This window comes from Oncorhynchus kisutch, unplaced genomic scaffold (assembly GCF_002021735.2).
Source record: "Oncorhynchus kisutch isolate 150728-3 unplaced genomic scaffold, Okis_V2 scaffold959, whole genome shotgun sequence".
NCBI classification, from domain to species: domain Eukaryota; kingdom Metazoa; phylum Chordata; class Actinopteri; order Salmoniformes; family Salmonidae; genus Oncorhynchus; species Oncorhynchus kisutch.
The window spans coordinates 82,289-95,765 of record NW_022262904.1 but is presented as its reverse complement, the minus strand read 5'-3'; the positions used below and the strand labels follow the sequence as shown (position 1 = coordinate 95,765).

The window sequence follows — 13,477 nt, the reverse complement described above, 5'->3', positions numbered from 1 at the left end:
CTTTAAAATAGTTGCGTGAAAGAAACAAGTGGGGGGAGTCGAAAGCACTCCTCCCCTGTCACTTTTAAATAGTTGCGTGAAAGAAACAAGTGGGTGGGAGTCATGAGAACACTCTGGTACGCACGAATGGCTAGCCTACGGTAAACGCATACTATGAGTGCCTGGTAGTTGACACCGTTTCTGGCCAGGAAACAGAGTATTGACTACAGGGTTCTATGCTGTAAAGGTTATCACTCAGGACTCTGAATCCTACAATCCGAGTTTAAATCTTGGACGATACTACCATGTCAATTAATTTCCTCGTGGAAATAGAATATAGCTGTCCAAATATTGTTGTCAGTTGAAAGTATTTGCAGCACGTGAAGGAACGACAGTCCGCTGTTGCTAATTACACGCAGATTTTTTTTTTCAATTTCCATGTGGATTTAGAATATGGTTCTATGGTGTAATGGTTAGCACTCTGGACTTTGAATCCAGTGATCCGAGTTCAAATCTCGTAGAACCTTCCTATTTTTGGTGCTGAATTATTCACATGGCCAACAAAAACCTCATAATCTGATGTTTATCCGGTGTACAATGACAGGAAAATCGGAACTCTACAATAAATACTCTGTATAGGGTTCTATGGTGTAATGGTTAGCACTCAGGACTCTGAATCCTGCGATCCGAGTTCAAATCTCGGTAGGACCTACCTGATTTGCAGTGACACACTCCTCCCCTGTCAACTTTAAAATAGTTGCGTGAAAGAAACAAGTGGGTGGGAGTCGATAAGCACTCTTGTTACGCACGAATGGCTAGCCTACGGTAAACGCATACTATGAGTGCCTGGTAGTTGACAACGTTTCTGGCCAGGAAACAGAGTATTGACTACAGGGTTCTATGCTGTAAAGGTTATCACTCAGGACTCTGAATCCTGCGATCCGAGTTCAAATCTCGGTAGGACCTACCTTGATTTTGCAGTGACACACTCCTCCCTGTCAACTTTAAATAGTTGCGTGAAAGAAACAAGTGGGTGGGAGTCGATAAGCACTCTGTTACGCGAATGGCTAGCCTACGGTAAACGCATACTATGAGTGTGCCTGGTAGTTGACACCGTTCTGGCAAGGAAACAGAAAATTGACTACAGGGTTCTATGCTAAAGGTACACTCAGGACTCTGAATCACAATCGAGTTTAAATCTCTCATAATCCAACAATCCAATTTAAATCTTGGACGATACTACCATGTCAATTAATTGCCTCGTGGAAATAGAATATAGCTGTCCAAATATTGTTGTCAGTTGAAAGTATTTGCAGCACGTGAAGGAACGACAGTCCGCTGTTGCTAATTACACGCAGATTTTTTTTTTTCAATTTCCATGTGGATTTAGAATATGGTTCTATGGTGTAATGGTTAGCACTCTGGACTTTGAATCCAGTGATCGAGTTCAAATCTCGGTAGAACCTTCCTATTTTTGGGCTGAATTATTCACATGGCCAACAAAAAACCTCATAATCTGATGTTTATCCGGTGTACAAATGACAGGAAAATCGGAACTCTACAATAAATACTCTGTATAGGGTTCTATGGTGTAATGGTTTAGCACTCAGGACTCTGAATCCTGCGATCCGAGTTCAAATCTCGGTAGGACCTACCTTGATTTTGCAGTGACACACTCCTCCCCTGTCAACTTTAAAATAGTTGCGTGAAGAAACAAGTGGGTGGGAGTCGATAAGCACTCTTGTTACGCACGAATGGGCTAGCCTACGGTAAACGCATACTATGAGTGCCTGGTAGTTTGACACCGTTTCTGGCCAGGAAACAGAGTATTGACTACAGGGTTCTATGCTGTAAAGGTTATCACTCAGGACTCTGAATCCTACAATCCGAGTTTAAATCTTGGACGATACTACCATGTCAATTAATTTGCCTCGTGGAAAGAGAATATAGCTGTCCAATATTGTGTCAGTTGAAAGTATTTGCAGCACCGTGAAGGAACGACAGTCCGCGGTTGCTAATTACACGGCTAGAATTTTTTTTTTTCCAATTTCCATTTGGATTTAGAATATGGTTCTTATGGTGTAATTGGTTAGCACCTCTGTACTTTGAATCCAGTGATCCGAGTTCAAATCTCGGTAGAACCTTCCTATTTTTGCGTGCTGAACTTATTACACATGGCCCAACACAAAAACCTCAGTTAAATCTGATGTTTATCCGGTGTACAAATGACCAGGAAAATCGGAACTCTACAATAATACTCTGTATAGGGTTTCATGGTGTTAATGGTTAGCACTCAGGTACTCTGAATCCTGCGATCCGAGTTCAGACTCCCCTTGATTTGCAGTGACACAATCCTCCCCTGTCAACTTTTAAATAGCTTGCGTGAAAGAAACAAGTGGGGCGGAGTCGATAACACGCTTGTTACGCCGAATGGCTAGCTACGGTAAACGCATTACTATGAGTGCCTGGTAGTTTACACCGTTTCTGCCAGGAAACAGAGTCATTGACTACAGGTTCTATGCTGGGATGTAAGTTATCACTAGGACTCTGAAATCCTGCGATCGAGTTCAAATTCGGTAGGACCTACCTTGATTTTGCAGTGACACACTCTTCCCCTGTCAATGTAAATAGTTGCGTTGAAAGAACAGTGGGTGGGGAGTCGATAAGCACTCTTGTTACGCACGAATGGCTTAAGCTACGGTAAACGCCCATTACTATGAGTGCCTGGAGTTGACACCGTTTCTGGCCAGGAAACAGAGTATTGGACTCCAGGGTTCATGCTGTAAAGGTTACACTCAGACTCTGAATCCTACAATCCGAGTTTTAAATCTTGGACGATACTACCATGTCAATTAATTTGCCTCGTGGAAATAGAATATAGCTGTCCAAATATTGTTGTCAGTTGAAAGTATTTGCAGCACGTGAAGGAACGACAGTCCGCTGTTGCTAATTACACGCAGAATTTTTTTTTTTCAATTTCCATGTGGATTTAGAATATGGTTCTATGGTGTAATGGTTAGCACTCTGGACTTTGAATCCAGTGATCCGAGTTCAAATCTCGGTAGAACCTTCCTATTTTTGGTGCTGAATTATTCACATGGCCAACCAAAACCTCATAATCTGATGTTTATCCGGTGTACAAATGACAGGAAAATCGGAACTCTACAATAAATACTCTGTATAGGGTTCTATGGTGTAATGGTTAGCACTCAGGACTCTGAATCCTGCGATCCGAGTTCAAATCTCGGTAGGACCTACCTTGATTTTGCAGTGACACACTCCTCCCCTGTCAACTTTAAAATAGTTGCGTGAAAGAAACAAGTGGGTGGGAGTCGATAAGCACTCTTGTTACGCACGAATGGCTAGCCTACGGTAAACGCATACTATGAGTGCCTGGTAGTTGACACCGTTTCTGGCCAGGAACAGAGTATTGACTACAGGGTTCTATGCTGTAAAGGTTATCACTCAGGACTCTGAATCCTACAATCCGAGTTTAAATCTTGGACGATACTACCATGTCAATTAATTTGCCTCGTGGAAATAGAATATAGCTGTCCAAATATTGTTGTCAGTTGAAAGTATTTGCAGCACGTGAAGGAACGACAGTCCGCTGTTGCTAATTACACGCAGAATTTTTTTTTTTCAATTTCCATGTGGATTTAGAATATGGTTCTATGGTGTAATGGTTAGCACTCTGGACTTTGAATCCAGTGATCCGAGTTCAAATCTCGGTAGAACCTTCCTATTTTTGGTGCTGAATTATTCACATGGCCAACCAAAAACCTCATAATCTGATGTTTATCCGGTGTACAAATGACAGGAAAATCGGAACTCTACAATAAATACTCTGTATAGGGTTCTATGGTGTAATGGTTAGCACTCAGGACTCTGAATCCTGCGATCCGAGTTCAAATCTCGGTAGGACCTACCTTGATTTGCAGTGACACACTCCTCCCCTGTCAACTTTAAAATAGTTGCGTGAAAGAAACAAGTGGGTGGGAGTCGATAAGCACTCTTGTTACGCACGAATGGCTAGCCTACGGTAAACGCATACTATGAGTGCCTGGTAGTTGACACCGTTTCTGGCCAGGAAACAGAGTATTGACTACAGGGTTCTATGCTGTAAAGGTTATCACTCAGGACTCTGAATCCTACAATCCGAGTTTAAATCTTGGACGATACTACCATGTCAATTAATTTGCCTCGTGGAAATAGAATATAGCTCGTCCAAATATGTTGTCAGTTGAAAAGTATTTGCAGCACGTGAAGGAACGACAGTCCGCTGTTGCTAATTACACGCAGAATTTTTTTTTCAAATTTCCATGTGGATTTAGAATATGGTTCTATGGTGTAATGGTTAGCACTCTGGACTTTTGAATCCAGTGATCCGAGTTCAAATCTCGGTAGAAACCTTCCTATTTTTGGTGCTGAATTATTCACATGGCCAACCAAAAACCTCATAATCTGATGTTTAATCCGTGTACAAATGACAGGAAAATCGGAACTCTACAATAAATACTCTGTATAGGGTTCTATGTGTAATGGTTAGCACTCAGGACTCTGAATCCTGCGATCCGAGTTCAAATCTCGGTATGGACCTACTTGATTTGCAGTGACACACTCCTCCCTGTCAACTTTAAAATAGTTGCGTGAAAGAAACAAGTGGGGTGGGAGTCGATAAGCACTCTTGTTACGCACGAATGGCTAGCCTACGGTAACGCATACTATGAGTGGCCTGGTAGTTGACACCGGTTTCTGGCCAGGGAAACAGAGTATTGACTACAAGGGTTCTATGCTGTAAAGGTTATCACTCAGGACTTCTGAATCCTACAATCCGAGTTTAAATCCTTGGACAGATCCTAAACATGTATTAAATTTGCCTCGTGGAAATAGAATATAGCTGGCCAAATATTGTTGTCAGTTGAAAAGTATTTGCAGCACGTGAGGCAACGACAGTCCGCTGTTGCTAATTACCGCAGAATTTTTTTTTTTCAATTCCCATGTGGATTTAGAATATGGTTCTATGGGTGTAATGGTTAGCACTGGTACTTTGAATCCAGTGGATGATCCGAGTTCAAATCTCCGGTAGACCTTCCTATTTTGGTGCTGAATTATTCACTGGCCAAAGACCAAAAACCTCATAAATCTGATGTTTATTCCGGTGTACAAATGGAACAAGGAAAATCGGAGCTCTACAAATTAAATACTCTGGTATAGGGTTCTATGGTGTAATGGTTAGCACTCAGGACTCTGAATCCTGCGATCCGAGTTCAAATCTCGGTAGGACCTACCTTGATTTTGCAGTGACACACTCCTCCCCTGTCAACTTTTAAATAGTTGCGTGAAAGAAACAAGTGGGTGGGAGTCGATAAGCACTCTTGTTACGCACGAATGGCTAGCCTACGGTAAACGCATACTATGAGTGCCTGGTAGTTGACACCGTTTCTGGCCAGGAAACAGAGTATTGACTACAGGGTTCTATGCTGTAAAGGTTATCACTCAGGACTCTGAATCCTACAATCCGAGTTTAAATCTTGGACGATACTACCATGTCAATTAATTTGCCTCGTGGAAATAGAATATAGCTGTCCAAATATTGTTGTCAGTTGAAAGTATTTGCAGCACGTGAAGGAACGACAGTCCGCTGTTGCTAATTACACGCAGAATTTTTTTTTTCAATTTCCATGTGGATTTAGAATATGGTTCTATGGTGTAATGGTTAGCACTCTGGACTTTGAATCCAGTGATCCGAGTTCAAATCTCGGTAGAACCTTCCTATTTTTGGTGCTGAATTATTCACATGGCCAACCAAAAACCTCATAATCTGATGTTTATCCGGTGTACAAATGACAGGAAAATCGGAACTCTACAATAAATACTCTGTATAGGGTTCTATGGTGTAATGGTTAGCACTCAGGACTCTGAATCCTGCGATCCGAGTTCAAATCTCGGTAGGACCTACCTTGATTTTGCAGTGACACACTCCTCCCCTGTCAACTTTAAATAGTTGCGTGAAAGAAACAAGTGGGTGGGAGTCGATAAGCACTCTTGTTACGCACGAATGGCTAGCCTACGGTAAACGCATACTATGAGTGCCTGGTAGTTGACACCGTTTCTGGCCAGGAAACAGAGTATTGACTACAGGGTTCTATGCTGTAAAGGTTATCACTCAGGACTCTGAATCCTACAATCCGAGTTTAAATCTTGGACGATACTACCATGTCAATTAATTTGCCTCGTGGAAATAGAATATAGCTCTCCAAATATTGTTGTCAGTTGAAAGTATTTGCAGCACGTGAAGGAACGACAGTCCGCTGTTGCTAATTACAATCGCAGAATTTTTTTTTTTCAATTTCCATGTGGATTTAGAATATGGTTCTATGCGTGTAATGGTTAGCACCTCTGACTTTGAATCCAGTGATCCGAGTTCAAATCTCGGTAGAACCTTCCTATTTTTGGTGCTGAATTATTCACATGGCCAACCAAAAACCTCATAATCTGATGTTTATCCGGTGTACAAATGACAGGGAAAATCGGAACTCTACAATAAATACTCTGTATAGGGTTCTATGGTGTAATGGTTAGCACTCAGGACTCTGAATCCTGCGATCCGAGTTCAAATCTCGGTAGGACCTACCTTGATTTTGCAGTGACACACTCCTCCCCTGTCAACTTTTAAATAGTTGCGTGAAAGAAACAAGTGGGTGGGAGTCGATAAGCACTCTTGTTACGCACGAATGGCTAGCCTACGGTAAACGCATACTATGAGTGCCTGGTAGTTGACACCGTTTCTGGCCAGGAAACAGAGTATTGACTACAGGGTTCTATGCTGTAAAGGTTATCACTCAGGACTCTGAATCCTACAATCCGAGTTTAAATCTTGGACGATACTACCATGTCAATTAATTTGCCTCGTGGAAATAGAATATAGCTGTCCAAATATTGTTGTCAGTTGAAAGTATTTGCAGCACGTGAAGGAACGACAGTCCGCTGTTGCTAATTACACGCAGAATTTTTTTTTTTCAATTTCCATGTGGATTTAGAATATGGTTCTATGGTGTAATGGTTAGCACTCTGGACTTTGAATCCAGTGATCCGAGTTCAAATCTCGGTAGAACCTTCCTATTTTTGGTGCTGAATTATTCACATGGCCAACCAAAAACCTCATAATCTGATGTTTATCCGGTGTACAAATGACAGGAAAATCGGAACTCTACAATAAATACTCTGTATAGGGTTCTATGGTGTAATGGTTAGCACTCAGGACTCTGAATCCTGCGATCCGAGTTCAAATCTCGGTAGGACCTACCTTGATTTTGCAGTGACACACTCCTCCCCTGTCAACTTTTAAATAGTTGCGTGAAAGAAACAAGTGGGTGGGAGTCGATAAGCACTCTTGTTACGCACGAATGGCTAGCCTACGGTAAACGCATACTATGAGTGCCTGGTAGTTGACACCGTTTCTGGCCAGGAAACAGAGTATTGACTACAGGGTTCTATGCTGTAAAGGTTATCACTCAGGACTCTGAATCCTACAATCCGAGTTTAAATCTTGGACGATACTACCATGTCAATTAATTTGCCTCGTGGAAATAGAATATAGCTGTCCAAATATTGTTGTCAGTTGAAAGTATTTGCAGCACGTGAAGGAACGACAGTCCGCTGTTGCTAATTACACGCAGAATTTTTTTTTTTCAATTTCCATGTGGATTTAGAATATGGTTCTATGGTGTAATGGTTAGCACTCTGGACTTTGAATCCAGTGATCCGAGTTCAAATCTCGGTAGAACCTTCCTATTTTTGGTGCTGAATTATTCACATGGCCAACCAAAAACCTCATAATCTGATGTTTATCCGGTGTACAAATGACAGGAAAATCGGAACTCTACAATAAATACTCTGTATAGGGTTCTATGGTGTAATGGTTAGCACTCAGGACTCTGAATCCTGCGATCCGAGTTCAAATCTCGGTAGGACCTACCTTGATTTTGCAGTGACACACTCCTCCCCTGTCAACTTTTAAATAGTTGCGTGAAAGAAACAAGTGGGTGGGAGTCGATAAGCACTCTTGTTACGCACGAATGGCTAGCCTACGGTAAACGCATACTATGAGTGCCTGGTAGTTGACACCGTTTCTGGCCAGGAAACAGAGTATTGACTACAGGGTTCTATGCTGTAAAGGTTATCACTCAGGACTCTGAATCCTACAATCCGAGTTTAAATCTTGGACGATACTACCATGTCAATTAATTTGCCTCGTGGAAATAGAATATAGCTGTCCAAATATTGTTGTCAGTTGAAAGTATTTGCAGCACGTGAAGGAACGACAGTCCGCTGTTGCTAATTACACGCAGAATTTTTTTTTTTCAATTTCCATGTGGATTTAGAATATGGTTCTATGGTGTAATGGGTAGCACTCGCGACTTTGAAATCCCAGTGATCCGAGTTCGAAATCGCGTGAGAACCTTCCTATTTTTGGTGCGGATATTATTCACCAGGGTCCAACCAAAAAAACCTCATAATCCTGATGTTGATCCGGGTACAAAATGACAGGAAAATCGGAACTCTACAATAAATACTTCTGTATAGGGTGTCTATGGTGGGTAATGGTCTATGCACTCAGGACTCTGAAGCCTGCGATCTCGAGTTCAAATCTCGGTAGAACCTACCGTTGATTTTGCAGTGACAACACACTCCTCCCCCTGTCAACTTTTAATATTTGCGTGAAAGAACAAGTGGGTGGGAGGTCGATAAGCACTCTTGTTACGCACGAATGGCTAGCCACGGTAAAACGCATACATGAGTGCCTGGTAGTTGACAGAACGAAAAGCCGTTTCGGCCAGAAACAGAGTATTGACTACAGGGATCTATGCTGTAAAGGTGATCACTCAGGACTCTGAATCCTACAATCCGAGTTTAAATACTTGGACGATACTACCATGTCAATAATTTGCCTCGTGAAATAGAATATAGCTGTCCAAATATTGTTGTCAGTTGAAAGTATATGCAGCACGTGAAGGAACGACAGTCCCGTGTGTGCTATTACACGCAGAATTTTTTTTTTTCAATTTCATGTGGATTTAGAATATGGGTCTAGGGTGTAATGGTTAGCACTCGGGACTTTGAATCCAGTGATCCGAGTTCAAATCTCGGTAGAGACACCTTCCTATTTTTGGTGCTGAATTATTCACATGGCCAACCAAAAACCTCATAATCTGATGTTTATCCGGTGGACAAATGACAGGAAAATCGGACTCTACATAAATACTCTGTATAGGTTCTATGGTGTAATGGTTAGCACTCAGGACTCTGAATCCTGCGATCCGAGTTCAAATCTCGGTAGGACCTCCCTTGATTTGCAGTGACACACTCCTCCCCTGTCAACTTAAATAGTTTCGTGGAAAGAAACAAGTGGTGGGGAGTCGATAAGCACTCTTGTACGCACGAATGGCTAAGCCTACGTAAACGCAATACTTGAGTGCCTGTAGTTGACACCGTTTCTGGCCAGGAAACAGAGTATTGACTACAGGGTTCTATGCTGTAAAGGTATCACTCAGGACTCTGAATCCGACCAATCCGAGTTTAAATCTGGACGATACGTACCATGTCAATTAATTGCCTCGTGGAAATAGAATATAGCTGTCCAACATATTGTTGTCAGTTGAAAGTATTTTGCCAGCACGTGAAGGAACGACAGTCGCTGTTGCTAATTACACGCAGAATTTTTTTTTTTCAATTTGCCATGTGGATTTAGAATATGGTTCTATGGTGTAATGGTTAGCACTCTGGACTTTGAATCCAGTGATCCGAGTTCAAATCTCGGTAGAACCTTCCTATTTTGGTGCTGAATTATTCACATGGCCAACCAAAAACCTCATAATCTGATGTTTATCCGGTGTACAAATGACAGGAAAAATCGGACTCTACAGATAAATTACTCTGTATAGGGTTCTATGGTGTAATGGTTAGCACTCAGGACTCTGAATCCTGCGATCCGAGTTCAAATCTCGTAGGACCTACCGTGATTTTGCAGTGACACACTCCTCCCCTGTCAACTTTAATAGTTGCGTGAAAGAAACAAGTGGGTGGGAGTCGATAAGCACGTCTTGTTACGCACGAATGGCTAGCCTACGGTAAACGCATACTATGAGTGCCTGGTAGTTGACAGCACCGTTTCTGGCCAGGAACAGAGTATTGACTACAGGGGTTCTATGCTGTAAAGGTTATCACTCAGGACTCTGATACCTACAATCCGAGTTAATCTTGGACGATACTACCATGTCAATTAATTTGCCTCGTGGAAATAGAATATAGCTGTCCAAATATTGTTGTCAGTTTGAAAGTAGTTTGCAGCACCGTGAAGGAACGACAGTCCGCTGTTGCTAATTACACGCAGATTTTTTTTTTTCAATTTCAATGTGGATTTAGAATATGGTTCTATGGGTGTAATGGTGAGCACTACCTGTGACTTTGAATCCAGTGATCCGAGTTCAAATCTCGGTAGAACCTTCCTAGTTTTGGTGCGCGAATTATTTCCACATGGCCACCAAAAACCTCATAACTGAAGTTTATTCCGGTGTACAAATTGACAGGAAATCGGACCTTGACAATAAATACTCTGTATAGGGTTCTATGGTGTAATGGTTAGCACTCAGGACTCTGAATCCTGCGATCTGAGTTCAAATCTCGGTAGGACCTACATTGATTTTGCAATTGACACACTCCTCCCCTGTCAACTTTTAAATAGTTGCGTGAAAGAACAAGTGGTGGGAGTCGATAAGCACTCTTGTTACGCACGAATGGCTAGCCTACGGTAAACGCATACTATGAGTGCCTGGTAGTTGACACCGTTTCTGTGGCCAGGAAACAGAGTATTGACTACAGGGTTCTATGCTGTAAAGGTTAGCACTCAGGACTCTGAATCCTACAATCCGAGTTTAAATCTTGGTACGATACTACCATGTCAATTAATTTGCCTCGTGGAAATAGAATATAGCCTGTCCAAATATTGTTGTCAGTTGAAAGTATTTTGCAGCACGTGAAGGAAGCGACAGTCCGCTGTTGCTAATTACACGCAGAATTTTTTTTTTCAATTTCCATGTGGATTTAGAATATGGTTCTATGGTGTAATGGTAGCCACTCTGGACTTTGAATCCAGTGATCCGAGTTCAAATCTCGGTAGAACCTTCCTATTTTCTGGTGCTGAATTATTTCACATGGCCAACCAAAAACCTCATAATCTGAATGTTTATCCGGTGTACAAATGACAGGAAAATCGGAACTCTACAATAAATACTCTGTATGGGTTCTATGGTGTAATGGTTAGCACTCAGGCCTCTGAATCCTGTCGATCGAGTTCAAATCTCGGTAGGACCTACCTTGATTTTGCAGTGACACACTCCTCCCCTGTCAACTTTTAAATAGTTGCGTGAAAGAAAACAAGTGGGTGGGAGTCGATAAGCACTCTTGTTACGCACGAATGGCTAGCCTACGGTAAAAGCATACTATGAGTGCCTGGTAGTTGACAGCCGTTTCTGGCCAGGAAACAGAGTATTGACTACAGGGTCTATGCTGTAAAGGTTATCACTCAGGACTCTGAATCCTACAATCCGAGTTTAAATCTTGGACGATACTACCATGGTCAATTAATTTGCCTCGTGGAAATAGAATATAGCTGTCCAAATATTGTGTCAGTTGAAGTATGTTGCAGCACGTGAAGGAACGACAGTCCGCTGTTGCTAATTACACGCAGATTTTTTTTTTTCAATTCCATGTGGATTTAGAATATGGTTCTATGGTGTAATGGTTAGCACTCTGGACTTTGAATCCAGTGATATCCGAGTTCAAATCTCGTAGAACCTTCCTATTTTTGGTGCTGAATTATTCACATGGCCACCAAAAACCTCATAATCTGATGTTTATTCCGGTGTACAAATGACAGGAAAATCGGAACTCTAACAATAAATACTCTGTATAGGGTTCTATGGTGTAATGGTTAGCACTCAGGACCTCTGAATCCTGCGATCCGAGTTCAAATCTCGGTAGGACCTACCTTGATTTTGCAGTGACAACACTCCTCCCCTGTCAACTTTAAATAGTTGCGTGAAAGAAACAAGTGGTGGGAGTCGATAAGCACTCTTGTTACGCACGAATGGCTAGCCTACGGTAAACGCATAGCTATGAGTGCCTGGTAGTTGACACCGTTTCTGGCCAGGAAACAGAGTATTGACTACAGGGTTCTATGCTGTAAAGGTTATCACTCAGGACTCTGAATCCTACAATCCGAGTTTAAATCTTGGACGATACTACCATGTCAATTAATTTGCCTCGTGGAAATAGAATTAGGCTGTCCAAATATTGTTGTCAGTTGAAAGTATTTGCAGCACGTGAAGGAACGACAGTCCGCTGTTGCTAATTACACGCAGAATTTTTTTTTTCAATTTCCATGTGGATTTAGAATATGGTTCTATGGTGTAATGGTTAGCACTCTGGACTTTGAATCCAGTGATCCGAGTTCAAATCTCGGTAGAACCTTCCTATTTTTGGTGCCTGAATTATTCACATGGCAACCAAAACCTCATAATCTGATGTTTATTCCGGTGTACAAATGACAGGAAAATCGGAACTCTACAATAAATACTCTGTATAGGGTTCTATGGTGTAATGGTTAGCACTCAGGACTCTGAATCCTGCGATCCGAGTTCAAATCTCGGTAGGACCTACCTTGATTTTGCAGTGACACACTCCTCCCCTGTCAACTTTTAAATAGTTGCGTGAAAGAAACAAGTGGGTGGGAGTCGATAAGCACTCTTGTTACGCACGAATGGCTAGCCTACGGTAAACGCATACTATGAGTGCTGGTAGTTGACACCGTTTCCTGGCCAGGAAACAGAGTATTGACTACAGGGTTCTATGCTGTAAAGGTTATCACTCAGGACTCTGAATCCTACAATCCGAGTTTAAATCTTGGACGATACTAACCATGTCAATTAATTTGCCTCGTGGAAATAGAATATAGCTGTCCAAATATTGTTGTCAGTTGAAAGTATTTGCAGCACGTGAAGGAACGACAGTCCGCTGTTGCTAATTACACGCAGAATTTTTTTTTTCAATTTCCATGTGGATTTAGAATATGGTTCTATGGTGTAATGGTTAGCACTCTGGACTTTGAATCCAGTGATCCGAGTTCAAATCTCGGTAGAACCTTCCTATTTTGTGGTGCTGAATTATCACATGGCCAACCAAAAACCTCATAATCTGATGTTTATCCGGTGTACAAATGACAGGAAAATCGGAACTCTACAATAAATACTCTGTATAGGGTTCTATGGTGTAATGGTTAGCACTCAGGACTCTGAATCCTGCGATCCGAGTTCAAATCTCGGTAGGACCTACCTTGATTTTGCAGTGACACACTCCTCCCCTGTCAACTTTTAAATAGTTGCGTGAAAGAAACAAGTGGGTGGGAGTCGATAAGCACTCTTGTTACGCACGAATG

General features: G+C 41.9%; 29 non-coding genes across 29 annotated transcripts; all 29 read left to right on the top strand.

Moving 5' to 3' along the window:
• Positions 1 to 434: 434 nt before the first annotated feature.
• Positions 435 to 505, top strand: trnaq-uug (transfer RNA glutamine (anticodon UUG)). Its single transcript has one exon. It is a non-coding gene; the product is annotated as a tRNA-Gln (tRNA).
• A 113-nt stretch (positions 506 to 618) lies between these two features.
• On the top strand, positions 619 to 690 carry trnaq-cug (transfer RNA glutamine (anticodon CUG)). The gene has a single exon. It is a non-coding gene; the product is annotated as a tRNA-Gln (tRNA).
• Positions 691 to 873: 183 nt separating this feature from the next.
• Positions 874 to 945, top strand: trnaq-cug (transfer RNA glutamine (anticodon CUG)). The gene has a single exon. It is a non-coding gene; the product is annotated as a tRNA-Gln (tRNA).
• A 429-nt stretch (positions 946 to 1,374) lies between these two features.
• On the top strand, positions 1,375 to 1,445 carry trnaq-uug (transfer RNA glutamine (anticodon UUG)). Its single transcript has one exon. It is a non-coding gene; the product is annotated as a tRNA-Gln (tRNA).
• A 114-nt stretch (positions 1,446 to 1,559) lies between these two features.
• trnaq-cug (transfer RNA glutamine (anticodon CUG)) lies at positions 1,560 to 1,632 on the top strand. The gene has a single exon. It is a non-coding gene; the product is annotated as a tRNA-Gln (tRNA).
• A 1,345-nt stretch (positions 1,633 to 2,977) lies between these two features.
• trnaq-uug (transfer RNA glutamine (anticodon UUG)) lies at positions 2,978 to 3,049 on the top strand. The gene has a single exon. It is a non-coding gene; the product is annotated as a tRNA-Gln (tRNA).
• A 114-nt stretch (positions 3,050 to 3,163) lies between these two features.
• On the top strand, positions 3,164 to 3,235 carry trnaq-cug (transfer RNA glutamine (anticodon CUG)). The gene has a single exon. It is a non-coding gene; the product is annotated as a tRNA-Gln (tRNA).
• A 412-nt stretch (positions 3,236 to 3,647) lies between these two features.
• trnaq-uug (transfer RNA glutamine (anticodon UUG)) lies at positions 3,648 to 3,719 on the top strand. Its single transcript has one exon. It is a non-coding gene; the product is annotated as a tRNA-Gln (tRNA).
• A 115-nt stretch (positions 3,720 to 3,834) lies between these two features.
• On the top strand, positions 3,835 to 3,906 carry trnaq-cug (transfer RNA glutamine (anticodon CUG)). The gene has a single exon. It is a non-coding gene; the product is annotated as a tRNA-Gln (tRNA).
• Positions 3,907 to 4,318: 412 nt separating this feature from the next.
• On the top strand, positions 4,319 to 4,391 carry trnak-uuu (transfer RNA lysine (anticodon UUU)). Its single transcript has one exon. It is a non-coding gene; the product is annotated as a tRNA-Lys (tRNA).
• Positions 4,392 to 5,196: 805 nt separating this feature from the next.
• On the top strand, positions 5,197 to 5,268 carry trnaq-cug (transfer RNA glutamine (anticodon CUG)). Its single transcript has one exon. It is a non-coding gene; the product is annotated as a tRNA-Gln (tRNA).
• A 412-nt stretch (positions 5,269 to 5,680) lies between these two features.
• trnaq-uug (transfer RNA glutamine (anticodon UUG)) lies at positions 5,681 to 5,752 on the top strand. Its single transcript has one exon. It is a non-coding gene; the product is annotated as a tRNA-Gln (tRNA).
• Positions 5,753 to 5,867: 115 nt separating this feature from the next.
• On the top strand, positions 5,868 to 5,939 carry trnaq-cug (transfer RNA glutamine (anticodon CUG)). The gene has a single exon. It is a non-coding gene; the product is annotated as a tRNA-Gln (tRNA).
• A 603-nt stretch (positions 5,940 to 6,542) lies between these two features.
• On the top strand, positions 6,543 to 6,614 carry trnaq-cug (transfer RNA glutamine (anticodon CUG)). Its single transcript has one exon. It is a non-coding gene; the product is annotated as a tRNA-Gln (tRNA).
• A 413-nt stretch (positions 6,615 to 7,027) lies between these two features.
• Positions 7,028 to 7,099, top strand: trnaq-uug (transfer RNA glutamine (anticodon UUG)). Its single transcript has one exon. It is a non-coding gene; the product is annotated as a tRNA-Gln (tRNA).
• Positions 7,100 to 7,214: 115 nt separating this feature from the next.
• On the top strand, positions 7,215 to 7,286 carry trnaq-cug (transfer RNA glutamine (anticodon CUG)). Its single transcript has one exon. It is a non-coding gene; the product is annotated as a tRNA-Gln (tRNA).
• Positions 7,287 to 7,699: 413 nt separating this feature from the next.
• Positions 7,700 to 7,771, top strand: trnaq-uug (transfer RNA glutamine (anticodon UUG)). The gene has a single exon. It is a non-coding gene; the product is annotated as a tRNA-Gln (tRNA).
• A 115-nt stretch (positions 7,772 to 7,886) lies between these two features.
• trnaq-cug (transfer RNA glutamine (anticodon CUG)) lies at positions 7,887 to 7,958 on the top strand. The gene has a single exon. It is a non-coding gene; the product is annotated as a tRNA-Gln (tRNA).
• A 1,297-nt stretch (positions 7,959 to 9,255) lies between these two features.
• On the top strand, positions 9,256 to 9,327 carry trnaq-cug (transfer RNA glutamine (anticodon CUG)). The gene has a single exon. It is a non-coding gene; the product is annotated as a tRNA-Gln (tRNA).
• Positions 9,328 to 9,738: 411 nt separating this feature from the next.
• trnaq-uug (transfer RNA glutamine (anticodon UUG)) lies at positions 9,739 to 9,810 on the top strand. Its single transcript has one exon. It is a non-coding gene; the product is annotated as a tRNA-Gln (tRNA).
• A 116-nt stretch (positions 9,811 to 9,926) lies between these two features.
• Positions 9,927 to 9,997, top strand: trnaq-cug (transfer RNA glutamine (anticodon CUG)). The gene has a single exon. It is a non-coding gene; the product is annotated as a tRNA-Gln (tRNA).
• Positions 9,998 to 10,605: 608 nt separating this feature from the next.
• Positions 10,606 to 10,677, top strand: trnaq-cug (transfer RNA glutamine (anticodon CUG)). Its single transcript has one exon. It is a non-coding gene; the product is annotated as a tRNA-Gln (tRNA).
• A 417-nt stretch (positions 10,678 to 11,094) lies between these two features.
• trnaq-uug (transfer RNA glutamine (anticodon UUG)) lies at positions 11,095 to 11,166 on the top strand. The gene has a single exon. It is a non-coding gene; the product is annotated as a tRNA-Gln (tRNA).
• A 117-nt stretch (positions 11,167 to 11,283) lies between these two features.
• On the top strand, positions 11,284 to 11,355 carry trnaq-cug (transfer RNA glutamine (anticodon CUG)). Its single transcript has one exon. It is a non-coding gene; the product is annotated as a tRNA-Gln (tRNA).
• A 412-nt stretch (positions 11,356 to 11,767) lies between these two features.
• trnaq-uug (transfer RNA glutamine (anticodon UUG)) lies at positions 11,768 to 11,840 on the top strand. The gene has a single exon. It is a non-coding gene; the product is annotated as a tRNA-Gln (tRNA).
• Positions 11,841 to 12,441: 601 nt separating this feature from the next.
• trnaq-uug (transfer RNA glutamine (anticodon UUG)) lies at positions 12,442 to 12,513 on the top strand. The gene has a single exon. It is a non-coding gene; the product is annotated as a tRNA-Gln (tRNA).
• A 115-nt stretch (positions 12,514 to 12,628) lies between these two features.
• Positions 12,629 to 12,700, top strand: trnaq-cug (transfer RNA glutamine (anticodon CUG)). Its single transcript has one exon. It is a non-coding gene; the product is annotated as a tRNA-Gln (tRNA).
• A 413-nt stretch (positions 12,701 to 13,113) lies between these two features.
• Positions 13,114 to 13,185, top strand: trnaq-uug (transfer RNA glutamine (anticodon UUG)). Its single transcript has one exon. It is a non-coding gene; the product is annotated as a tRNA-Gln (tRNA).
• Positions 13,186 to 13,300: 115 nt separating this feature from the next.
• trnaq-cug (transfer RNA glutamine (anticodon CUG)) lies at positions 13,301 to 13,372 on the top strand. The gene has a single exon. It is a non-coding gene; the product is annotated as a tRNA-Gln (tRNA).
• Positions 13,373 to 13,477: the final 105 nt, after the last annotated feature.